General features: G+C 43.1%; 1 protein-coding gene across 3 annotated transcripts in view; it reads left to right on the forward strand.

Annotated features, from left to right (window-relative positions):
* Asator (tau-tubulin kinase asator) overlaps positions 1-27514 on the forward strand; it is a 595476-nt gene that overhangs the window by 231205 nt on the left and 336757 nt on the right. The window contains exon 1 of one of the 3 annotated variants that reach the window (XM_071663204.1): positions 25098-25148. The exons of the other annotated variants lie outside the window; for them this stretch is intronic. The gene's annotated coding sequence lies outside the window, so the exon portion shown is untranslated. Of the gene's footprint in view, positions 1-25097; positions 25149-27514 lie in introns of those variants that run through there. 3 annotated transcript variants of the gene reach the window in all.

The following is a 27514-nucleotide window of genomic DNA, read 5'->3' on the forward strand; positions in this document are numbered from 1 at the left end:
ATCTATCTATCTATCTATCTATCTCTCTCTCTCTCTAGCGACCCTAGTAACACGGCCTAGCCACCTCCAGTTGTGGAAACGGCTTCCCCCCCGCAGGCACGCACGAATCACAGGCCCCCTTCCCCACTGCCTAGCCTCCATCAGTCTAAGCGGAAGACCACTCACTAGTTCTTTCCATTCACGCACAGGACGCCCTCCGCACTCCCGCCTCCAGCGGTGCAAACGGCCGGCTACTAGCTCTTTCCATTCACAGGACGCCCTCCGCACTCCCCCACCGGCAGGCCAGCCAGCCGGTCATTGAGGCCGTACACACATGGCAGTGTGGGGCGAGGAGCTTGTGAGCCGGCAGTGCGGCTTTAAGCTTAACATGCTCTCCACCGTAGCCTTGTACACACCCGCGCCAAGCCTCCTCCTCTCCTGCACCTGATCCCGTCGTCTGCAGCTTTACCCTTCTTAACACCAGCCAGGAACACAGGGTTCAGTCAGGCAAGAAATGAACAGATTAAGACGTAGGGAATCATACAGTAATAGTAATGATAGGACATTATTAATGATTTTACGAATGATAATGATAATAATAATGATAATAATAATGATGATAATATTAATAATAATAATAATAGTAATAATAATAGTGATAATAATAATAATAATAATAATAATAATAATGATAATAATAATAATAATGATAATAATAGTAATAATAATAACAATAGTAATAATAATAATTATAATAAGAAAAAATAATAATAATAATGATAATAATAATAATAATAATAATAATAATAATAATAATTATCCCTGGGGATAGGGGAGAAAGAATACTTCCCACGTATTCCCTGCGTGTCGTAGAAGGCGACTAAAAGGGGAGGGAGCGGGTGGCTGGAAATCCTCCCCTCTCGTTTTTTTTTTTTTTTTTTTTTTTTTTTTTTTTTCTCCAAAAGAAGGAACAGAGAAGGGGGCCAGGTGAGGATTTTCCCTCTAAGGCCCAGTCCTCTGTTCTTAACGCTACCTCGCAAATGCGGGAAATGGCGAATCGTGTGAAAAAAAAATAATAATAATAATGTTAATAAAAGACAGTTGATTTAGAAAAATGAACTATCGTAATGATAAACGTACAAAATAATGTTGAGTCCTTGATATAAACATGAATGAGTGTATATATATATATATATATATATATATATATATATATATATATATATATATATATATATATATATATATATATCCCTGGAGATAGGGGTTTAAGAATACTTCCCACGTATTCCCTGCGTGTCGTAGAAGGCGACTAAAAGGGGAGGGAGCTGGGGGCTGGAAATCCTCCCCTCTCGTATTTTTTTTTTTTTCCTTTTTTAATTTTCCAAAAGAAGGAACAGAGGGGGCCAGGTGAGGATATTCCAAAAAAGGCCCAGTCCTCTGTTCTTAACGCTACCGCGCTAATGCGGGAAATGGCGAATAGTTAAAAAAAAAATGTATATATATATATATATATATATATATATATATATATATATATATATATATATATATATATATTAGGTGTTATGGGACAGCTTGAGGTAAATCCGCGAATGGATTCATCTTCGGTAAGGCTACATCGCTGGGAATAGTCTCGCATTTTACCTGGTAAGGTTTCCCCCGGAATTTTTCTCGGAAAAAACTTCACTAAGGGGGCCCTTTTTCTACTGAAGGGCTCATTAAGGTTTTTACTGGGAAGGGGGGTCTTTGTAAAGACCATCTTGAAAGGACTTTCACTGAAGAATTTATTTAAATATTTATTTTATTTATTTAAATATTTTATTTTAAACCACACGGAGAGAAATTTGAAAAAAAAGGAAAAGGCCCCATTAATTAAAGGGCGTTTTTTAGGGTTTTTTACCGATTTTTAGGTGAGGTGCTTTTCTAGGGGGGGGGGGGGGGGGAAGTGGTTTTTACTGGGAAGGGGGCTTTTTACTGGAAGGGGTGTTTGGTTTTTCATTAGTGAAGCTTTTTATTGTGAGGATTTTACTTGGGTGAGGGCTATTTCTAAAGGGCTGTTTATGTGAAGGGGTATTTTATTTTGGAGGGGTTTTTATTGTGAATGGTATTTACTTGTGAAGGGGCTATTTTTTTTTAAAAGGGTTTTTTATGTGAGTGGCAATTTTTTTGGGGCCTATTTTATTTTTTTTCTTTTTCTTTTTTGGGGTTTTTTACTTTGAAGTGGCTATTTTACTTACGAAGGGGCTGTTTTATGTGAAGTGGCTATTTTACTTGTGAAGGGGCTATTTTACTTGTGAAGGGGCTATTTTACTTGTAAAGGGGCTATTTTACTTGTAAGGGCTTTTACTTGTAAAGTGGTATTTACTTTTTGAAGGGGCTATTTACTTGTAAAGGGTATTTACTTGTGAAGGGGCTATTTTACTTGTGGGGCTTTTATTTGTGAAGGGGGCCTATTTAAGGGGTTTTTTTAAGGGCACTATTGTGGGGTACAGGGGGGGGGGCCGGGGGCAACCCGGGGGTTTTTTTTTTAAGGGGCCTTTTATGGGAGGGGGCAGTTTTATTAGTGTTTTGTCGTTTTCTGGTGACTAGGGTCCTTTATTGGTTATGAGTTATTTTATTGCTGACAGGAGCTATTTTTTAAATTATTTTGGCGCTGGGGTTGTTTTATTGGTGACGAGGCAATTTTGATGGTAGCAGGGCTATTTCGCTGGCACTGGAGCTACCTTATCAGCCATATTTTGAACGGTGCCTTTACTGGGCGGTGGGGGACACAACAGTGATGAAGTGTTTGAAAAAAGAAGAGGTGGTCTTTTTGGAGGTTTTGAGAAGCAGATAGAGCAGCGATCGTTCGTAAGTGTTCAGAAAACTGCGGGTAACTTAAAGGTGTTGGAAAGGGAAACAGGAAGTTGGAAAGGAAAAGGATCAGGGATCATTTGGACGTGTGGGAAACCAAAAAAAAAAAAGAAAGAAAGAAAAATACAGCATTGATGAAGTATCGGCAAACTTAACAACTTCTCAATTTTAAGGAAAAAGGAGCAAAGGGATAAAAAGTTAGAAAGGAAGAAAAAAGGAGTTGAAAGATTGGAAAGAAAAAGAATCAGGGATCCTTTGGATGCGTCCGAAAGAAAAAGTGGCGGCGATCATGCTGAAGTGTTGAAAAACTGACGGCGATCATGCTGAAATGTTGAAAAAGTCACGGCAATCGTGCTGAAATGTTGAAAAAGTGACGGCGATCATGCTGAAATGTTGAAAAAAAAAGTACCATGAGAAAGTATTGATGATCATTTGTAAGTTTTGAAAAAATATAACGTATAAAAGTAACTTATAAATGCTAGTATTTAAAAAAGAAAAAAAAGGTCAGCAGTCATATGGATTTGTCAGGAAGATAATCACAATCATCTTAGAAGTGTTCCAAAGGATGAAGGCATAACGGTCGATAAGAAATGGGAAGTAAAAGGAGGAGCGATCATTTAGATCTGGAAGGGATAAAGACTGGTGGATATCTGGCGATATTTAGAGGAAGAACGACCAACGATTATTTGGATATGTTTAAACGATAAATCAGTCGCCATCACTGGAAAGAGCCCGAGGAGGGGAAAAAATTTGAGGTATTTTGAAGAACTTGTCTGGAAAATGTTGTAAAGAAGAAAAAAAGAGCATTTTTTTAGAACTATACGTATTAGGGATCTCCTGTAAGTGCTGGAAAAATAAAGGAGCAGCGATCATTTGGAAGAAAAAGAAAAAAAAGATGGCTGTCATATTTTTTTTAGATGTGCTGCAAAGAAATCACGAGAGATCATTTGGAATGTTGGAGATTATGAGGATCAATCAACACACGCTGAGTTGTAACTAAAATATGACTCGATGGTTTTGTGGAAGATTGAAGACTAAAAAAAGAGCATCGATCAAATGGATTTGTAAGAAGAAAAAGGGAACAGCAATAGTTATGAAGGCGCCACGATCATTTGGAAGTGTTAGAAAGGGAATGGCGATCACCTGGAAGTGTTAGGAAAAAAAAAAAGAAGGGAAGCGTCTGTTAATGTCGGGAAAAAACATTGACGACTGTAGAAGAGTTTGGAAATAATCATCGTCGTCTATGTGTGTATGAAAGGTAGGGGAATGATTAAGATCTGTAAGTGATGATAAGCAAAGGACAAGTGGTCACTTGAAATTGCTGGAGATCAGCGTTTAAGAAGATGAACCATATACAAGTACCGAAAAACAGCATTGATTAATTGGAAGTATAAGAAAAAAAAAATGGAGTGGCGATCGATCGATCTTTTGAAAGTGTTGTAAAGAAAAAGAGACGCGATCATTTAGAAGTACTCGAATGATAAAAGGATTGGCGATCATTGGTACAAGTTAGAGTTTATGTGTGGGGACCACTTATATGGGAAGAGCAAGGAGGGGACGCGATCACTTAGAATTGTTGACTGGATAAATGAGCAGCGATCATTTAGTAGTGTTAGATAGATAAAGGAGCAATCATCCTTTGGATATGTTTGGAGAAAAGAAAATAGACAATGTCTCTATAGTGAGGGCAAAGAACACTAATAGATTAATTGGTCATCAACAAATAGTAGTTATTATCAGATTCATTGAAAGTTAAGAATAGATTATGAAAGACAAATATACACAATGTTTAGAGTGACTGAGGTAAGGGACACGACATATTGAATGTTATGATGAACTATCACATTTTCCGCCGTAAAAAAGTCGGCAGTAAAGTCTCTCCTCTAGGGAGACTTGGTCTGAACCCAAACCAGACAGTTAATGCACACCTGCACCTGGCAGCGTCCATTTGATGCGACACTGATATGACAAAAATTTTCATAGCTATTGATAAGATTTTCTTCATTATAGCTCACATATTTCATACTTAGCTGATATATATATATATATATATATATATATATATATATATATATATATATATATATATATATATATTTCACCGTAATAAGAACCGTTTCTTACGGCTGGACAGAGAGACTTACCACCTCGGCCGCTGCACGAACACAGCGCTGCTCTTTGTTTATGTTTGTAGATCGCGCCATCAAGGTACGGTGTTAATGTCCTCCATGTTTGCCTTTGATAATTACTCTGCACGTATGTCTAATATCAGATGCAAGTGGTGGTGGCTTAGTCAACAGTTCACGCGACCGTTCTTGTGACAAGAAGTTGATAGTGTTTCTGAGTGAATCTTCGTGTGTTGAGGAGGCAGCTGCTGAGCCACCACGAGGTTTGCGTGGTAATAATGTGTTGCGCCAGGAAAGTTAGGGGCGAATAGTGCGTAGGCTGCGTCATGCGGGTTTGTTTTGACTTCTGAAATTGCACGTGACGTCAGAAGGCCTGTGTGTGTGTGTGTGTGTGTGTGTGTTTTCATTGAGGGTTTAGATTACTAGATGCGAGGGAAGACAGTGGCTGACTGAATGTGGGTAATGTCGCTTCGTTATCGCTATTTTGTTAATGGTCATACGAGCGAACCCATTCGCCTCAGGAAGTTTTCCGTGCATGAACACTAAAATAGATTAAACTTTTTTTTCATGACTGGAATACCTCACTGAACCAAAATAATATGAGCGAAAAAGTTTTGACCTGCCTTGAGGGGCTAGGCTTTGTGAGGCTTTAGTGCATCCCATGCCAGGAGGTGTGTTAACCCATTTAGCCCAACGTACATTAAGCTTTTTATATCTGAGAGATTATTTTGTAAGCATTCTTAGTCTGACCCTCATAATCCTACTTATTCATCCATCGGCTCTTTTATGAAAGATAATCCGGGTATGCTCGATAGCTTTTACATTCCATATTGACATATTTCTTCATCGTCAAGGTAATATATTGTGTCAGGTTATTGAGGATGAAGTTTTGTGTTACTAAGTGGTCGGAAACGATATCTTAAAGTTTTGTATTACTAAGTGGTCGGAAACGATATATTAAAGTTTTATATTTCATAAGTGGTTGAGAACGATATCTTGGTATTGTCTGCGGATATGATTATGTACCTTTATGTATCGATAGGTCTCCAACCAACACACACATACACACACACACAACACATACACACACTCACACTACGGGTCTCTTATGTGTACTGGTTAGTATTACTGACCATGAGACTAGCACAGGCCCGCCCATGGTCGGTCTCGCATGTGTTCGAGGCCTGGGCGCGGCAGTCGGCCCACGCTCAAACCAGATGCTCATCCTCCCCTCGGGACTGGTTTATAAATGTGTGTGTATATACAAATTAGGACTTGTTACATGTACAAGGTTAAGAGACGGGACACGAATGTGAAGATTTCTTCTCTAACACATAAGATATTCACTTACACATTATAGACTTGCATGTACTCAGGTTATAAAACCCCTTCCCGAACAGATAGGTAATTATAGATATGTAACTACACACATTACTCTTTATTTACTAATGCAGAATATATTAACATAAATGATAATTACTTAGATCAGGCCTTACAGTTTGTTTAGTAGGTATGTCTTTATGGAATTATTGCACAAATAGATGTTATTTTCGCCTGGCAACACGTTTTAAATTGCTTGCTTGTACCGGCAAATGGGGTGGTATTGACCCTCAGTTCGTAACTTTAATTCTTCATATGTTTTCAAAATATCTAAAAATCGTGAGAGGAAGATGATTTTCTAATATTTTGTCAGCCCCAGTTTGGAGGCTATCTTAAAGATTGTTTTAACTATTTTCAAGATGCCTTGCAGGTTCAAATCCTGACCTATAGTCTATATTGCAATATATATATATATATATATATATATATATATATATATATATATATATATATACATATATATATATATATATATTTTTTTTTTTTTTTTTTTTTTTTGCTTTGTCGCTGTCTCCCGCGTTTGCGAGGTAGCGCAAGGAAACAGACGAAAGAAATGGCCCAACCCACCCCCATACACATGTATATACATACGTCCACACACGCAAATATACATACCTACACAGCTTTCCATGGTTTACCCCAGACGCTTCACATGCCTTGATTCAATCCACTGACAGCACGTCAACCCCGGTATACCACATCGCTCCAATTCACTCTATTCCTTGCCCTCCTTTCACCCTCCTGCATGTTCAGGCCCCGATCACACAAAATCTTTTTCACTCCATCTTTCCACCTCCAATTTGGTCTCCCTCTTCTCGTTCCCTCCACCTCCGACACATATATCCTCTTGGTCAATCTTTCCTCACTCATTCTCTCCATGTGCCCAAACCATTTCAAAACACCCTCTTCTGCTCTCTCAACCACGCTCTTTTTATTTCCACACATCTCTCTTACCCTTACGTTACTTACTCGATCAAACCACCTCACACCACACATTGTCCTCAAACATCTCATTTCCAGCACATCCATCCTCCTTCGCACAACTCTATCCATAGTCCACGCCTCGCAACCATACAACATTGTTGGAACCACTATTCCTTCAAACATACCCATTTTTGCTTTCCGAGATGATGTTCTCGACTTCCACGCATTCTTCAAGGCTCCCAGAATTTTCGCCCCCCCTCCCCCACCCTATGATCCACTTCCGCTTCCATGGTTCCATCCGCTGCCAGATCCACTCCCAGATATCTAAAACACTTCACTTCCTCCAGTTTTTCTCCATTCAAACTCACCTCCCAATTGACTTGACCCTCAACCCTACTGTACCTAATAACCTTACTCTTATTCACATTTACTCTTAACTTTCTTCTTTCACACACTTTACCAAACTCAGTCACCAGCTTCTGCAGTTTCTCACATATATGTATATATATATAACTTACAAACCTCCAACAGCCAGGATCGAACCCGGGACCCTTGCGTAGTAGGCGGGAGCACTACTGCTAGGGTTCTCGGGTTCGATCCTGACTGTTGGAGGTTTGTATGTTATATGGAAGTGCGCGTTCATATGTACTATATCCGTATATATATATATATATATATATATATATATATATATATATATATATATATATATATATATATCAGGGCATGTGAAGCATCTGGGGTAAACCATGGAAAGCTGTGTAGGTATGTATAGTTGCGTGTGTGGATGTATGTATATACATGTGTATGGGGGTGGGTTGGGCCATTTTCTTTCGTCTGTTTCCTTGCGCTACCTCGCAAACGCGGGAGACAGCGACAAAGCAAAAAAAAAAAATATATATATATATATATCAGTATTGGTAGTGCTTGGTCCCAGTTTTCTGTGCTGTAAATATAACAATAAATCCTGTAGCGTTCGCGGCAACAGTATTTAGGTAATCCTCGTCAGTGGCCAAAAGCTGTTCACGGGCTGACGACCAGGAGGCACGTGTCAGCAGGCTGATCCCTTCATTACATGGCCTACCTCATCATCCTGTATCAGGCTTCTCCGTGGATTATGTTTTATGCGCATTATGGACTCGTGAGGAGAACCGGCTTGATGTATTTCCAGCTGAGGAGGTTTTGCTAATGGCAAATGGTGGGAGGCGAGGCTTGGGAGTGGAACGGAAGCATTCGCTTCGAATTTAGTTCATACTTGTTTCTCCCGCGTCTCCTTGCCACCCAAATTGAGAATGTATTTAGTGAGTGCACCAGTGGAAGTGTTTTCTATTTCAGAGCTCTCAGAACGTGGTATTGTTCTCTTGTATCTTCACCAAATTTTGAGAACCTGTTTCCTACTTTGTTCATTGGAAAGAGATTAAATTGTAGAAGTGAAAATTAACGTCCTATAATGTGTTATAATTAGGTTATTATATATATATATATATATATATATATATATATATATATATATATATATATATATATATATATATATATATATATATATTGTGTGTGTGTGTGTGTTTGTGTGTTGTGTTACAGTCTAGTTTTGGTAGTTCTCCAAGGATGTGGTTGCCATGTGTGATTTTACCTTAACAAAAGCAAGTCGTTAAACGATTTATAAAGACATCTGGTGAGGCACATTTCCCCGTGGGTTATTAAGTATTTTAACGACCACTGTGTTCACTGTGAGTAAGGAGACAGAAGGAAGTAGTTAACGCAATAAGGATTAAAGAAAAAAAAGCTTACATCGTTGCCACATGTTGGATGCCTTCAGCCGAGGGAGTTAAGCCAGCGGCTGGTAACTAGTGTCCGTGACAACTTCGTTATCAGTGCATGCTGCGTGACCATCGCCCCACTGTCTTTGGACGGTCTGGTAACGACGAACAACGATGCTCCTTAGGGTTGGGTGTTGTATACTTGGGTAGTGAAGTTCGTTCTCCTGTTTCAGGTAAACTTGGCCCTGGTCTCGATTTTCTTTTTTGGTATGTGTGTGTGTGTGTGTGTGTGTGTGTGTGTTACTTTTGGTTGTGTCCTAGTTTCCGGAATTCGTAAAATTCTCTCCCTTTGCTCGAGTATATAATGTCTGCTTTACTTAATAAAAAGAAAATTTTCGTATGAGTATTTCTGGAGATTTGCAGTTCGTGTAGAGAAGCTGACAATGATATATGTAAATATCAATCTGTACCAGTACTTTAGTAAGAACTCGGTTGTTGAAGAACTTACAAATACAACGGAAGGCAAGAGACGCCCGAACAGATGTTGCAATATATATATATATATATATATATATATATATATATATATATATATATATATATATATATATATATATATTACAGAGGTATAAGTTTGTTGAGTATTCCTGGTAAATTATATGGGAGGGTGTTGATTGAGAGGGTGAAGGCATGTACAGAGCATCAGATTGGGGAAGAGCAGTGTGGTTTCAGAAGTGGTAGAGGATGTGTGGATCAGGTGTTTGCTTTGAAGAATGTATGTGAGAACTACTTAGAAAAGCAAATGGATTTGTATGTAGCATTTATGGATCTGGAGAAGGCATATGATAGAGTTGATAGAGATGCTCTGTGGAAGGTATTAAGAATATATGGTGTGGGAGGAAAGTTGTTAGAAGCAGTGAAAAGTTTTTATCGAGGATGTAAGGCATGTGTACGTGTAGGAAGAGAGGAAAGTGATTGGTTCTCAGTGAATGTAGGTTTGCGGCAGGGGTGTGTGATGTCTCCATGGTTGTTTAATTTGTTTATGGATGGGGTTGTTAGGGAGGTAAATGCAAGAGTTTTGGAAAGAGGGGCTAGTATGAAGTCTGTTGGGGATGAGAGAGCTTGGGAAGTGAGTCAGTTGTTGTTCGCTGATGATACAGCGCTGGTGGCTGATTCATGTGAGAAACTGCAGAAGCTGGTGACTGAGTTTGGTAAAGTGTGTGGAAGAAGAAAGTTAAGAGTAAATGTGAATAAGAGCAAGGTTATTAGGTACAGTAGGGTTGAGGGTCAAGTCAATTGGGAGGTGAGTTTGAATGGAGAAAAACTGGAGGAAGTGAAGTGTTTTAGATATCTGGGAGTGGATCTGGCGGCGGATGGAACCATGGAAGCGGAAGTGGATCATAGGGTGGGGGAGGGGGCGAAAATTCTGGGGGCCTTGAAGAATGTGTGGAAGTCGAGAACATTATCTCGGAAAGCAAAAATGGGTATGTTTGAAGGAATAGTGGTTCCAACAATGTTGTATGGTTGCGAGGCGTGGGCTATGGATAGAGTTGTGCGCAGGAGGATGGATGTGCTGGAAATGAGATGTTTGAGGACAATGTGTGGTGTGAGGTGGTTTGATCGAGTGAGTAACGTAAGGGTAAGAGAGATGTGTGGAAATAAAAAGAGCGTGGTTGAGAGAGCAGAAGAGGGTGTTTTGAAGTGGTTTGGGCACATGGAGAGAATGAGTGAGGAAAGATTGACCAAGAGGATATATGTGTCGGAGGTGGAGGGAACGAGGAGAAGAGGGAGACCAAATTGGAGGTGGAAAGATGGAGTGAAAAAGATTTTGTGTGATCGGGGCCTGAATATGCAGGAGGGTGAAAGGAGGGCAAGGAATAGAGTGAATTGGAGCGATGTGGTATACCGGGGTTGACGTGCTGTCAGTGGATTGAATCAAGGCATGTGAAGCGTCTGGGGTAAACCATGGAAAGCTGTGTAGGTATGTATAGTTGCGTGTGTGGATGTATGTATATACATGTGTATGGGGGTGGGTTGGGCCATTTCTTTCGTCTGTTTCCTTGCGCTACCTCGCAAACGCGGGAGACAGCGACAAAGCAAAAAAAAAAAAAATATATATATCAGTATTGGTAGTGCTTGGTCCCAGTTTTCTGTGCTGTAAATATAACAATAAATCCTGTAGCGTTCGCGGCAACAGTATTTAGGTAATCCTCGTCAGTGGCCAAAAGCTGTTCACGGGCTGACGACCAGGAGGCACGTGTCAGCAGGCTGATCCCTTCATTACATGGCCTACCTCATCATCCTGTATCAGGCTTCTCCGTGGATTATGTTTTATGCGCATTATGGACTCGTGAGGAGAACCGGCTTGATGTATTTCCAGCTGAGGAGGTTTTGCTAATGGCAAATGGTGGGAGGCGAGGCTTGGGAGTGGAACGGAAGCATTCGCTTCGAATTTAGTTCATACTTGTTTCTCCGCGTCTCCTTGCCACCCAAATTGAGAATGTATTTAGTGAGTGCACCAGTGGAAGTGTTTTCTATTTCAGAGCTCTCAGAACGTGGTATTGTTCTCTTGTATCTTCACCAAATTTTGAGAACCTGTTTCCTACTTTGTTCATTGGAAAGAGATTAAATTGTAGAAGTGAAAATTAACGTCCTATAATGTGTTATAATTAGGTTATGATATATATATATATATATATATATATATATATATATATATATATATATATATATATATATATATATATATATATATATTGTGTGTGTGTGTGTTTGTGTGTTGTGTTACAGTCTAGTTTTGGTAGTTCTCCAAGGATGTGGTTGCCATGTGTGATTTTACCTTAACAAAAGCAAGTCGTTAAACGATTTATAAAGACATCTGGTGAGGCACATTTCCCCGTGGGTTATTAAGTATTTTAACGACCACTGTGTTCACTGTGAGTAAGGAGACAGAAGGAAGTAGTTAACGCAATAAGGATTAAAGAAAAAAAAGCTTACATCGTTGCCACATGTTGGATGCCTTCAGCCGAGGGAGTTAAGCCAGCGGCTGGTAACTAGTGTCCGTGACAGCTTCGTTATCAGTGCATGCTGCGTGACCATCGCCCCACTGTCTTTGGACGGTCTGGTAACGACGAACAACGATGCTCCTTAGGGTTGGGTGTTGTATACTTGGGTAGTGAAGTTCGTTCTCCTGTTTCAGGTAAACTTGGCCCTGGTCTCGATTTTCTTTTTTGGTATGTGTGTGCGTGTGTGTGTGTGTGTGTGTGTTACTTTTGGTTGTGTCCTAGTTTCCGGAATTCGTAAAATTCTCTCCCTTTGCTCGAGTATATAATGTCTGCTTTTCTTAATAAAAAGAAAATTTTCGTATGAGTATTTCTGGAGATTTGCAGTTCGTGTAGAGAAGCTGACAATGATATATGTAAATATCAATCTGTACCAGTACTTTAGTAAGAACTCGGTTGTTGAAGAACTTACAAATACAACGGAAGGCAAGAGACGCCCGAACAGATGTTGCAATATATATATATATATATATATATATATATATATATATATATATATATATATATATATATATATATATATGTTACAGAGGTATAAGTTTGTTGAGTATTCCTGGTAAATTATATGGGAGGGTGTTGATTGAGAGGGTGAAGGCATGTACAGAGCATCAGATTGGGGAAGAGCAGTGTGGTTTCAGAAGTGGTAGAGGATGTGTGGATCAGGTGTTTGCTTTGAAGAATGTATGTGAGAAATACTTAGAAAAGCAAATGGATTTGTATGTAGCATTTATGGATCTGGAGAAGGCATATGATAGAGTTGATAGAGATGCTCTGTGGAAGGTATTAAGAATATATGGTGTGGGAGGAAAGTTGTTAGAAGCAGTGAAAAGTTTTTTTATCGAGGATGTAAGGCATGTGTACGTGTAGGAAGAGAGGAAAGTGATTGGTTCTCAGTGAATGTAGGTTTGCGGCAGGGGTGTGTGATGTCTCCATGGTTGTTTAATTTGTTTATGGATGGGGTTGTTAGGGAGGTAAATGCAAGAGTTTTGGAAAGAGGGGCAAGTATGAAGTCTGTTGGGGATGAGAGAGCTTGGGAAGTGAGTCAGTTGTTGTTCGCTGATGATACAGCGCTGGTGGCTGATTCATGTGAGAAACTGCAGGAGCTGGTGACTGAGTTTGGTAAAGTGTGTGGAAGAAGAAAGTTAAGAGTAAATGTGAATAAGAGCAAGGTTATTAGGTACAGTAGGGTTGAGGGTCAAGTCAATTGGGAGGTGAGTTTGAATGGAGAAAAACTGGAGGAAGTGAAGTGTTTTAGATATCTGGGAGTGGATCTGGCGGCGGATGGAACCATGGAAGCGGAAGTGGATCATAGGGTGGGGGAGGGGGCGAAAATTCTGGGGGCCTTGAAGAATGTGTGGAAGTCGAGAACATTATCTCGGAAAGCAAAAATGGGTATGTTTGAAGGAATAGTGGTTCCAACAATGTTGTATGGTTGCGAGGCGTGGGCTATGGATAGAGTTGTGCGCAGGAGGATGGATGTGCTGGAAATGAGATGTTTGAGGACAATGTGTGGTGTGGAGGTGGTTTGATCGAGTGAGTAACGTAAGGGTAAGAGAGATGTGTGGAAATAAAAAGAGCGTGGTTGAGAGAGCAGAAGAGGGTGTTTTGAAGTGGTTTGGGCACATGGAGAGAATGAGTGAGGAAAGATTGACCAAGAGGATATATGTGTCTAAGGGGGAGGGAACGAGGAGAAGAGGGAGACCAAATTGGAGGTGGAAAGATGGAGTGAAAAAGATTTTGTGTGATCGGGGCCTGAATATGCAGGAGGGTGAAAGGAGGGCAAGGAATAGAGTGAATTGGAGCGATGTGGTATACCGGGGTTGACGTGCTGTCAGTGGATTGAATCAAGGCATGTGAAGCGTCTGGGGTAAACCATGGAAAGCTGTGTAGGTATGTATATTTGCGTGTGTGGATGTATGTATATACATGTGTATGGGGGGGGGTTGGGCCATTTCTTTCGTCTGTTTCCTTGCGCTACCTCGCAAACGCGGGAGACAGCGACAAAGTATAATATAAAATAATATATATATATATGTGTGTGTGTGTGTGTGTGTATATGTTACCGGAATCAGTCTGGTGAAAGAACTTCTCACTTCAAAGGAACCTACATTTCTTTGCTGCTGGAAGTAAGGCAGCCCCTGGAAAGAGATCCTGGATTATATATATCCCTGGGGATAGGGGATTAAGAATACTTCCCACGTATTCCCTGCGTGTCGTAGAAGGCGACTAAAAGGGGAGGGAGCGGGGGGCTGGAAATCCTCCCCTCTCTTTTTCTTTTTTTTTTTTCCAAAAGAAGGAACAGAGGGGGCCAGGTGAGGATATTCCAAAAAAGGCCCAGTCCTCTGTTCTTAACGCTACCTCGCTAACGCGGGAAATGGCAAATAGTTTAAAAGAAAGAAGATATATATCCCTGGGAATAGGGGAGAAAGAATACTTCCCACGTATTACCTGCGTGTCGTAGAAGGCGACTAAAAGGGAAGGGAGCGGGAGGCTGGAAATCCTCCCCTCTTGTTTTTAGTTTTCCCAAAGAAGGAATAGAGGAGAGGGCCAAGTGAGGATATCCCTCAAAGGCTTGGCCCTCTGTCCTTTACGCTACCTCGCTAACGCGGTAAATGGCGAATAGTATGAAAAAAAAAATATATATATATATATATATAGATATATATACACACACACACGTCTGTTTGCAACCCCATCAAGGTAGCCACTGAAAAAGAAAACGAACAGTGGGCTCAGTTGTTCATACTCATTCTGTAGCTGTCATGAACGTTGCACGAAAACCAATGCCCACCATCTACAGTCAAGCCCTACAGAATGATCCTAGGTTTCCTTTCACAGCCACCTATGCCTGGTTCGTCACGTTGACTGGATGTAGACCACCCGAAGACCAATTCATTCCATCCCATGTACGCCTCTCACGCTCTTGAATGCTTAGGCAACGATACCTCAGAGTCTCTTTTACTGTGTCTTGCTGTATACCTCTTGGGTGTTCTTCCTCGTCATTGTTCCTTCCACTCCTGATGCAGAGATATTATTAGCCAATCTTTCTGTGTTTATCCTCTCTATTGGTCCAGCTGTCTCAGTGGACTGCACATACTGCCACACCTCCCCCTTACCTTGTCATTTCTTACATGATCAACCGCGCCTCACACCACACGTCCTGGAGCCTCCATTTTCCTCACGTCCACCGTATTCCTCTCCTTTGCTTTCAGCAATCACGTCCATACAACACCTTCGGGATGACTCTAGCTTCAAACGTACCCGTAGCTTCAGACGTACCCGACGTTGCCCTAAAAGACCCTGACCTATTTTTTCCATAGACTCGGTGCACCCAGGAACTTAGCTTCCTCGCCCAGCGTATTGCTCACTTCAGCCACCGTGGTTCCACCCGCTGCCATGACCACTTCCAGGCGCCTGAAGCAGCCTGTGTGCTCCAGGTCCTCTCCATTCAAAGTCGCACCCAAAGTACCTTGTTATGTTCCCTCATTATCTTCCTTTTGTTCGCATGAACTCTCCACTCCCTTTATACACACACACACACACACACACACACACACACACACACACACACTTCCTACCCCACGTACTGGTTTCTAGGGTATCTATTGAGTTTGCCACGAGATCTGCGTGATCTGTAAACAGCAACCGACTCTCTCCCAAGGTCTCTCTCTCTCTCTCTCTCTCTCTCTCTCTCTCTCTCTCTCTCTCTCTCTCTCTCTCTCTCTCTATCTATCTATCTATCTATCTATCTATCAACCTCCTCCTCCCCCCCCTCCTCCGAGCCTCGCATTTACCTCCCTTACCACATCGTTCATGAACAAAGTATGCAGCCATGATGACATCACACACCCCTGCCGCAGACCCACCTTTACCTGGGACCACTCACTCTTCCTTACATCACACACACACACACACACACACACACACACACACACACACACACACACACACACACACACTACTTTCTTTCCCGATAAAATATATATATATATATATATATATATATATATATATATATATATATATGGATGGAGTTGTGCGCGGGAGTGTGGATGTGCTGGAGGTGAGATGTTTGGGGACGGTGTGTGGTGTGGGGTTGTTTGATCGAGTAAGTGACGTGGGGGTGGGGGAGGTGTGTGGAAATAGGGGGAGCGTGGTTGAGGGAGCAGGGGAGGGTGTTTTGAGGTGGTTCGGGCACATGGAGAGAATGAGTGGGGAAAGATTGACCAGGAGAATGTGTGTGTCGGAGGTGGAGGGAGCGAGGAGAGGGGGGAGACCGGGTTGGGGGTGGAAGGATGGAGTGAAGGAGATTTTGTGTGATCGGGGCCTGAACATGCAGGAGGGTGAGAGGAGGGCGGGGAATGGAGTGAATTGGAGCGATGTGGTGTGCCGGGGTTGGCGTGCTGTCGGTGGGTTGAGTCGGGGCGTGTGAGGCGTCTGGGGTGGGCCATGGAGGGCTGTGTGGGTGTGTTTGTTTGCGTGTGTGGACGTGTGTGTGTGCATGTGTGTGGGGGTGGGTTGGGCCATTTCTTTCGTCTGTTTCCTTGCGCTGCCTCGCAAGCGCGGGAGACAGCGACAAAGCAAAAAAAAAAAAAAAAAAATATATATATATATATATATATATATATATATATATATATATATATATATATATATATATATATATATATATATTATCCCTGGGGATAGGGGAGAAAGAATACTTCCCACGTATTCCCTGCGTGTCGTAGAAGGCGACTAAAAGGGAAGGGAGCGGGGGGCTGGAAATCCTCCCCTCTCGTTTTTTTTTTTTTTTTTTTTTTTTTCCAAAAGAAGGAACAGAGAAGGGGGCCAGGTGAGGATATTCCCTCAAAGGCCCAGTCCTCTGTTCTTAGCGCTACCTCGCTAATGCGGGAAATGGCGAATAGTATGAAAAAAAAAAAAAAAAAAAAATATATATATATATATATATATATATATATATATATATATATATATATATATATATATATATATATATCCCTGGGAATAGGGGAGAAAGAATACTTCCCACGTATTCCCTGCGTGTCGTAGAAGGCGACTAAAAGGGAAGGGAGCGGGAGGCTGGAAATCCTCCCCTCTTGTTTTTAGTTTTCCCAAAGAAGGAATAGAGGAGAGGGCCAAGTGAGGATATCCCTCAAAGGCTTGGCCCTCTGTCCTTTACGCTACCTCGTTAACGCGGTAAATGGCGAATAGTATGAAAAAAAAAAAAATATATATATATATATATATAGATATATATACACACACACACGTCTGTTTGCAACCCCATCAAGGTAGCCACTGAAAAAGAAAACGAACAGTGGGCTCAGTTGTTCATACTCATTCTGTAGCTGTCATGAACGTTGCACGAAAACCAATGCCCACCATCTACAGTCAAGCCCTACAGAATGCTCCTAGGTTTCCTTTCACAGCCACCTATGCCTGGTTCGTCACGTTGACTGGATGTAGACCACCCGAAGACCAGCTCAGTCCAATTCATTCCATCCCATGTACGCCTCTCACGCTCTTGAATGCTTAGGCAACGATACCTCAGAGTCTCTTTTACTGTGTCTTGCTATATACCTCTTGGGTGTTCTTCCTCGTCATTGTTCCTTCCACTCCTGATGCAGAGATATTATTAGCCAATCTTTCTATGTTTATCCTCTCTATTGGTCCAGCTGTCTCAATGGACTGCACATACTGCCACACCTCCCCCTTACCTTGTCATTTCTTACATGATCAACCGCGCCTCACACCACATGTCCTGGAGCCTCCATTTTCTCACGTCCACCGTATTCTTCTCCTTTGCTTTCAGCAATCACGTCCATACAACACTTTCGGGATGACTCTAGCTTCAAACGTACCCGTAGCTTCAGACGTACCCGACGTTGCCCTAAAAGACCCTGACCTATTTTTTCCATATACTCGGTGCACCCAGGAACTTAGCTTCCTCGCCCAGCGTATTGCTCACTTCAGCCACCATGGTTCCAACCGCTGCCATGACCACTTCCAGGCGCCTGAAGCATCCTGTGTGCTCCAGGTCCTCTCCATTCAAAGTCGCACCCAAAGTACCTTGTTATGTTCCCTCATTATCTTCCTTTTGTTCGCATGAACTCTCCACTCCCTTTATCCACACACACACACACACACACAAACACACACACACACACACACACACACACACACACACACACACACACACACACACACACACTTCCTACCCCACGTACTGGTTTCTAGGGTGTCTATTGAGTTTGCCACGATATCTGCGTGATCTGTAAACAGCAACCGACTCGCTCCCAAGGTCTCTCTCTCTCTCTCTCTCTCTCTCTCTCTCTCTCTCTCTCTCTCTCTCTCTCTCTCTCTCTCTCTCTCTCTCTCTCTCTCTATCTGTATCTATCTATCAACCTCCTCCTCCCCTCCCTCCTCCGAGCCTCGCATTTACCTCCCTTACCACATCGTTCATGAACAAAGTATGCAGCCATGGTGACATCACACACCCCTGCCGCAGACCCACCTTTACCTGGGACCACTCACTCTTCCTTACATCACACACACACACACACACACACACACACACACACACACACACTACTTTCTTTCCCGATAAAATATATATATATATATATATATATATATATATATATATATATATATATATATATATATATATATATATATATATGTGTGTGTGTGTGTGTGTGTGTGTGTGTGTGAATAAAAAGAGCGTGGTTGAGAGAGCAGAAGAGGGTGTTTTGAAATGGTTTGGGCACTTGGAGAGAATGAGTGAGGAAAGATTGACCAAGAGGATATATGTGTCGGAGGTGGAGGGAACGAGGAGAAGTGGGAGACCAAATTGGAGGTGGAAAGATGGAGTGAAAAAGATTTTGAGTGATCGGGGCCTGAACATGCAGGAGGGTGAAAGGCGGGCAAGGAATAGAGTGAATTGGATCGATGTGGTATACCGGGGTTGACGTGCTGTCAGTGGATTGAATCAGAGCATGTGAAGCGTCTGGGGTAAACCATGGAAAGTTGTGTGGGGCCTGGATGTGGAAAGGGAGCTGTGGTTTCGGTGCATTATTGCATGACAGCTAGTGACTGAGTGTGAACGAATGGGGCCTTTGTTGTCTTTTCCTAGCGCTACCTCGCACACATGAGGGGGGAGGGGGATGGTATTCCATGTGTGGCGAGGTGGCGATGGGAATGAATAAAGGCAGACAGTGTGAATTGTGTGCATGGGTATATATGTATGTGTCTGTGTGTGTATATATGTGTGTACATTGAGATGTATAGGTATGTATATTTGCGTGTGTGGACCTGTATGTATATACATATGTATGGGGGTGGGTTGGGCCATTTCTTTCGTGTGTTTCCTTGCGCTACCTCGCAAACGCGGGAGACAGCGACAAAGCAAAATAAATATAAATATAAAATAAATATATAAAATATATATATATATATATATATATATATATATATATATATATATATATATATATATATATATATTCCCTGCGTGTCGTAGAAGGCGACTAAAAGGGGAGGGAGCGGGGGGCTGGAAATCCTCCCATCTCGTTTTTTTTTTTTTTTTCCAAAAGAAGGAACAGAGGGGGCCAGGTGAGGATATTCCAAAAAAGGCCCAGTCCTCTGTTCTTAACGCTACCTCGCTAACGCGGGAAATGGCGAATAGTTTAAAAGAAAAAAAAAAAGATATATATATTGCATTAAGTGGCTTTACTCCCACACCATATAATCGTAACACCTTCCACCCCGCATCTCTGTCAGCCTTATCATACGCTTCCTCCCCAGGAACCAACTGGTCCACACAACTACCACTCCTGAAGCTTCATTGCTCCTTCCCAGTATGATGTTCATGTTGTGTGCATGCCACTGCCCTCTCAATTACAACTCTCCCATATATCATGCCAGGTACACCTAGTCCTCATATAACTCTGCAATTCGAGCATTCACTTTTGTTCCCCTTACCTTTATGACTTTTAATCCTTATATTTCCTCGCTCCAAACACGCAACATCCGCCAACCTATCATCTGACACATTCAAGTCCTTCAGTATACTGACTCGTATTCTTTTCACCTCTTCTCTGCCTGTTACCACCATCTTATCTGCTTCCCTTCGTTCTCCTCTGTGTTCTCTTGTTCTCCTCTATGTTCTCTTGTTCGCACACTATTCTCTCCTTGGTAAAGCTCACTATAGTCTCGTACCCTGTCAATCATTTGCCCTCTTAACAGCTCCTGTACCTTCATCTATGCCTGCCGCTCTCTCGTGTACACTTCCTAGGCACTTCCATTCCTTCCCTGCAGACACCCTTTATATACCTCCCTTTCCTCTTTCAATAACAATTAATCTTTCATATCCCACCACTCACTACCCTGTCTTTTTACGCTCACATCCCGACCTGGGCATACCTCACACTGAATAACTTCCACTCCTCTGGTTTCATTTACTCTCAATATGGCACCCCTCACTTAATCTGTGTTTGCATCTGTACACACAGGCCGCTTGTCAAACTCCACTCACTCACACCACTTCTTTCCCGCACACGTCACGCTGTCTTTTCCTAAAACTACTACGGACTTTCACGCTCGCCTCCACCAAGCAAGGTTCAGACATACCACCTGTTGCCTCTCTCAGCAACCTCTTCTTTGCACACCTGTTAAGTACCACATAATCCAATAATGCCATATATATATATATATATATATATATATATATATATATATATATATATATATATGGAAAAGAACACAGTTGAGCTAGTGATCAAACATATTTCTTTTTGTCCATGGGGAAATGAAACACGATAAGTTTCCAAGTGCACTTTCGTGTAATGCTCACATCATCAGGGGGGGGGGGGATACAAGAAAGAAATATAACAGTCAGTTTATTTACAACGAAGAGACGTAGTTAGGACGCCATTTGATAAACAAGTGACTACCAATTCGGGTAGACTCAGGCTGCTGGTGTAGGAAACACCAGCAGCCTCTGGTTGAAGACGTGCCTTTGAATATGATAGAAATCTCTGGATTGTCATGGTGACGACCAGCACGCATGATAAGTAGGGGTGTGTGTGTGTGTGTCATATGCGAGCATGGAGGCAGCAGGTGCACCAGCTATCATCTCAGGGGTACAGTTGTGGTGGACGTAAGTATCGGGGCTAATGGTGGGCGTGATGTAACTGCTGGGAATGCAGGTGCGAGGGGCGCGTCTTAGGACGGCGGCCGCTGGGTATTGGATCTGGGTTACGGCGACGGTGTGCGGGCGCCAGCCAGCACTTGTGACGCTCCCTCCTCCCCCCCGCTCCCCATCTCCCGGCTGTCCCAGTGCCCAACCTGTCCCTTGCCACACCTGCCCCACCCCTCACCTGTCCTACACCTTTCATGTCCCGCTCCTTACCTGTCCAGAATCTCTGCCTTTTACGGTGGTTTGCATTACCTTCACACTTTCCTGTAGAATTTCCATGTCAGTATACTTCCTACATACTGTATGGGGTTACTGTATAGCTATTTTCCTATCAGTTGATAACCAGGAGTGTGATAATACATATATATGTATAAATGGAAAATAGGTGTCACGTCCTATTTTATATATTTCATTGTCAAGGCAATACGCGGAAGTGCTTTACGCTTCGTATTTTCTGTGTGTGTGTGGTTTTTCCTGCGTAGCCGTCAAATAACCTTGTCATAGACCATCAGGTCATCTGTTGTCTGTACTCCCCATGTACCCAGGAGCTTCATGCCTCACATCCCCTCTATTTACTCTCCCCACTAGTCCTGTTGCCTTGCCATACTTACCCCGTGACCTAATTACTCCTTCTTCCTCCCTACATTACCATATTCTCCCAACACTTCTTTTCAAGTGCCTTGATTTTTATATCCAGCCGTCCCACTCATACCTCCCGACCATCTTCACAAGTGTGTTCCTCATTCAGGTTTTGCTGCTATCAGCGGGTAATGTATCTTGCCAGTCAAGCTTTTCGTGTGGGAGGAAGCGATAGAGGGTTACTGAGGTCGCCAGGGTCTTCGTCAGACCCAACTGGTCAAGTAATGATAGTATTATGAGGAAGGTTCATTCGTAACAGCGTAAAGTCTTTCCATATATCAGTTCTCTTCTCCCAAATCAAGCCCCAGGGCATAGTACTATTTGCCATTGATGAAGTGCAACGTGTCTCATATAATGATCCGTGTTTATCCTTTGACATATGTGCCATCAGTTATCCCGCTGGCGTTGTAGCTTCGTCGTGTCTGTAAATATTGTAACATCATCAAGGTAAAGAGGCAGCTGGTGGGAGGGAAAGTAAGCCAACGCATCAGCTGTGGCAGACTTACTTTTGTTGGTGTCAAACATCAGACGGCTTGGTTGTAGGAGACATGTACAAGCAAGGTTGAGTGCACCTGGCGTTAAGTGTGTGGTGTACTTCCTACCTCCGTGTGTTTAGACATTGTCGGGAGAAATACTGAACAAAACAGGCGTCCGCCTTTGTCGCCAGGAAAGCAGGTCCTGCTGGAGAAAGTGGAATATATGTTGGAGTTGGTGAATCTATCTTGTGGTGACGGTGGTCAGGGCATGCAGTCTTGTAACGATTTCTAGGGAAGTGGTGAAGCTTGGAAAAGACTGTAGATAAGTGTTGAATGTTAGCATTGCTGCATCTTCTACCTGGTTACTGCTTTCCCAGTTGGAGTCTAGAGTGGAGATGTAGTCTTCACAGTGGAAGGGATGAAAGGAGGGAAAAAAAGAATAAGCATAGGGAGAAGAAAGAGTGTAGGTTATAGGACGGAGCCGTGAAGAACTTCACTGTAGACGGGATAATGTAGAAATCGCTCCATCGACGACTGCCGCGACGAACGACTGGTGGCAAAACTAAACACCAGAGAAGAAAGAAGGTCGGAAACACCACAGGTAAAGAATTTAGTAGGCAAAGACTCGTGCCACACACAGAATCAGATGCTCTAAAGATTTCCAGGACAACGACAAAAGATTCACAGAATCCCCGAGAGCGGGGTGCCAGAGGCGGGGTCACATGGAAGCGATTACCAGTAGACATTTCTTGGCGAAAGCCGAAGTGGTGATCCGAAAGAAGGGAATGAGATTCTAAACGCCCCGAGAGTGCGAGCTTGGGGTGAGTTTTGAAGGTCGAAATGCAAGTGATGGGGCGGTAGGACGTTATGCTGGACCAAGGTAGGCTTTCAGCAAGAAATGATGGAAGCTAAATAAGCCTTGCGAGGATCAAGGTTACCTCGAGGTACACTCCCTTAAAGACGCGAGGAGATAAACTATTCGGTCCGTATCCCTCGCCCACCTGTAGCTGAGGGAGAACTCGGGGGACCTGGTGCAAGGAAAATATAGGAGCGAGCATAGGTTCAGCGGAAGGAAGTTGGGAGGAGAGGATGAGATGTGGAATCGTCTATAGCGGTAGAGGAAACTAAGTTGTCGAAAAGAGTGACGTCTCAGTTGCGATTAAAGGATCAGAGAAGAGGATGAAAGGGTCAGTTGCTGAAGTTATCGGTTAAGAACAACCGAGATCGAGGAAAAATTCAACTTCCTTTTTTGTCATGAAAACGCACTTGACTACGAATAATAGCTTCACAGTTATTGTTAGTGGAGACTAAGAAGGAATGAGAATTTGGAGGGAGGGAAAAATTCATGTTTCGATTCGCTTTGTTGTTGATACGACAGGTATCAGAGCACGTGATTAAATCACGAGTGAGGACTTGAAGGTTTAGTAAAAGGGTCGTAGAATTCCATCCCAGACAAGATGATATCTGCTGTACGTTCAGCACAGCTGATGGCATCCCGGCCACAGAACCCTCCAACCCAAAGTCGTTTCAGTAGCGGGATCTTGGATGGCTGAGAACAGTCTCATAGGGTACAAGTGGAATCGTGAGTGGAAAATGATAAGAGGCCAGGAACAGTATATATATATATATATATATATATATATATATATATATATATATATATATATATATATATATATATATATTTTTTTTTTTTTTTTTTTTTTTTTTTCAAACTTCGCCATTTCCCGCGTTAGCGAGGTAGCGTTAAGAACAGAGAACTGGGCCTTTGAGGGAAATCCTCACCTGGCCCCCTTCTCTGTTCCTTCTTTTGGAAAATTAAAAAAAAGATAATGAGAGGGGAGGATTTCCAGCCCCCCGCTCCCTCCTCTTTTAGTCGCCTTCTACGACACGCAGGGAATACGTGGGAAGTATTCTTTCTTCCCTATCCCCAGGGATATATATATATATATATATATATATATATATATATATATATATATATATATATATATATATATATTTATATCGTGCGAAAGTATGGAGGTAAAAGAAAGAGGTCGAAAGTGTGAGAGGAGAGGAGCGGTAGTGGTAATCGAGAGCTCGTGTTGGATATTTCATTAACTGTTCGAAAATGTTGAAAATGGAGAAAAGAACGGACCTCGGCGTCCCGGCTGGAGCTGATCCAGTGTTCGATCATTAAGTTGGAGTGTAACAAGCTGCAGTAGTGTAGCAGGAGGGATATGATGGGACGCGTGGCGGTGGATGAGGCGAGTTTGGCCGGCACATGTGTGTCCCCGATACTGGTGGGGCATTCCCATACCGCAGCTCTGGTTGTCATGGGCACTCTGGCGCATAGTGCCAGGCAAGGGACTAGGGTGAGAAGGGGGGATGAGGGCGGGACCAGACGTGCACTTGTTGATGCTCAATGTATCGAGGATGTCCCGTTAGCAAATCCAGCTCTGTGTGTGTGTGTGTGTGTATGCTGTGATCAACTACACTGTTCTCGTTTAATGTATAATCAGGTGTATGTATGTCTGCTCAGGTTTATGTCATTGTGATCTAAAAATAACTTGGGTGACAGTTTCGTGGGCGCGGCCATGCAGGGCACCAGGTGCTCTTTACGGCGGGGACGGGGCTGAAGATGTAGGTAAGTAGTATCAAGGGCGCACCACTGTCCCCTGGGCTGGTGGTGAGGCGGCAGACGGTGCTGGTGACTTGTGGCAGTGGGTTGTCAGTCCTTGTGGTGGTAGTGTTGGCGAGAGGTAGTGTAGCCAGCCAGCTAGCCAGCCTCAGGCAGGGAATGTCACCACACCATCTACTGTGATAGAAAGAACTAGTGTGGAGTGAGGAGTTGAACCCTTTGCGGTGTGAGGAGTTGAACTCCTTGTGAACGACGATTCGATCTTTGAATACTACGGAACGCCTTACTTAGGCACGACGGTGCGGCCTTGTAGTATTATAACCCGGCCTCTGTTCTGACCCTCGAGGATCAGGTCAGAACCCAGGTCATCATGCCCAAGGTCGCGTCGCCGTTCTCAAAGGGTTGGTAGGGTTAGTGCAGCATGGCCCTGCTGGATGTGACTGCTAGGACATAGGCACGCAGATGTGGTACGCCTGGCCACAGTTGTCCTCCTCACAGGAGAGTCCACAAGACGAAGAAAAAAAGATGATCAAAGCCGAGAAGACTTAGGAAGTGACAGTGAGGTCGTGTCTAGCAAGCACGACAGATTTTAGTCGTACTCTGTTCTCTTAATGAGCTGATGTGAGTTGCGCTACAACGCTAGTGTCTTAGCAGTTGTTTAAGATTTTGTGACTTGGTAGAGAAGGCTCGAGGCAACGGTAGGGATGTGATCGGCAGTAAAATACAGCGGCCACCATCTGACCCACTCAGCATCTGGGACGACCCACTTCACATGAATTTCTCGAGGAGAAAACTATCATGGACGCATTTTCTGTTAGAGGTAAAAGAAGACTTGATATTAATGTCCTTGTTGGCGTGGGTGGAGGCAGGAAGAGTTAGTGCGGACGGACACCAGCGACGCGTGGGATGATGAAGACGCTGAGCTGTGGTTTATCTGTTACTTCCAACAGCCTCTCGTGTGTTGCTGGGGAAGACGTCCGTCTGCAGGAGTTCCCTGATGTGCAACTACATTAGGGGCGGCCTCGGGGGTAGTGGACAGGCGGGGCCACAATACTCAGTCATCCCACTGGGCACCTGTCCTCGCCAGGTGCCGCCACATTTGCCTCACCTCACAGTGATCCTCCTGAAACGATGAGGATCAGTGAGTAACAAGCGCGTCATGCACATCTTCAGAATTTTTTTTGTCGTCTCTGAATACTGACGTGACCGATGTACAGCTTAAGCTCCTCCCCGTCATGAAGCGTCAGGAGGGAGACGAAAAACGGGAGAGGCCAAGTGTGTGATGCGTGTTAGGAAGACGCCCGGCAACGAACTGTATCCACACACTTGTAGTGACACCAGTTGTGGCGACCGTAACTATAACGATGACGCTGATAACCACAAGAGCCGTAAAGACCTCAACAGTGGCAGTTAAGTGTCACATTTACACAAGAACGACAACAGTGACTGGCAGGGAGACGTCCCGCCTCACGCACGCCACACTCCACAGACTGGTAGGGAAAAAACGAACTCGATGGACCAGTTTAGCGAAGGTGATAAATGTCCGTCAGACCCGTGTTGGATTCCTCCCTGGTCAGTGGCCTGTGGTATGGCCTTCAGCGCGTTGGCCGGCGTATCCTCAGAAAACCTCAGTGTTATCCTATGAAGGACGACGGTACGACCCTTGAGCACGACGGTACGACCCTTGCGCTCAGCGGTACGACCCTTGAGCACGACGTTGCGACCCTTGAGCACGACGGTACGACGCAAGGGTATAATAACCCGGATTTTCACCTAACCCTTGCCGGTGGTGGTTTAGATGTGTGCAAACATCCGAACTGTATATGGCGTGGTTGACTGATTTGTGTGTGTTTGTTTGTGTGTATTTTTGTAGCTTGGTCAGTATGGATGATTAGTGTTTATATATATATATATATATATATATATATATATATATATATTTTTTTTTTTTTTTTTTTTGCTTTGTCGCTGTCTCCCGCGTTTGCGAGGTAGCGCAAGGAAACAGACGAAAGAAATGGCCCAACCCACCCCCATGTGTATACACATGTATATACATACGTCCACACACGCAAATATACATACCTACACAGCTTTCCAAGGTTTACCCCAGACGCTTCACATGCCTTGATTCAATCCACTGACAGCACGTCAACCCCGGTATACCACATCGCTCCAATTCACTCTATTCCTTGCCCTCCTTTCACCCTCCTGCATGTTCAGGCCCCGATCACACAAAATCTTTTTCACTCCATCTTTCCACCTCCAGTTTGGTCTCCCTCTTCTCCTCGTTCCCTCCACCTCCGACACATATATCCTCTTGGTCAATCTTTCCTCACTCATTCTCTCCATGTGACCAAACCATTTCAAAACACCCTCTTCTGCTCTCTCAACCACGCTCTTTTTATTTCCACACATCTCTCTTACCCTTACGTTACTTACTCGATCAAACCACCTCACACCACACATTGTCCTCAAACATCTCATTTC

The sequence above is a fragment of the Panulirus ornatus genome, chromosome 1 (genome assembly GCF_036320965.1).
Source record: "Panulirus ornatus isolate Po-2019 chromosome 1, ASM3632096v1, whole genome shotgun sequence".
Taxonomy (NCBI): Eukaryota; Metazoa; Arthropoda; class Malacostraca; order Decapoda; family Palinuridae; genus Panulirus; species Panulirus ornatus.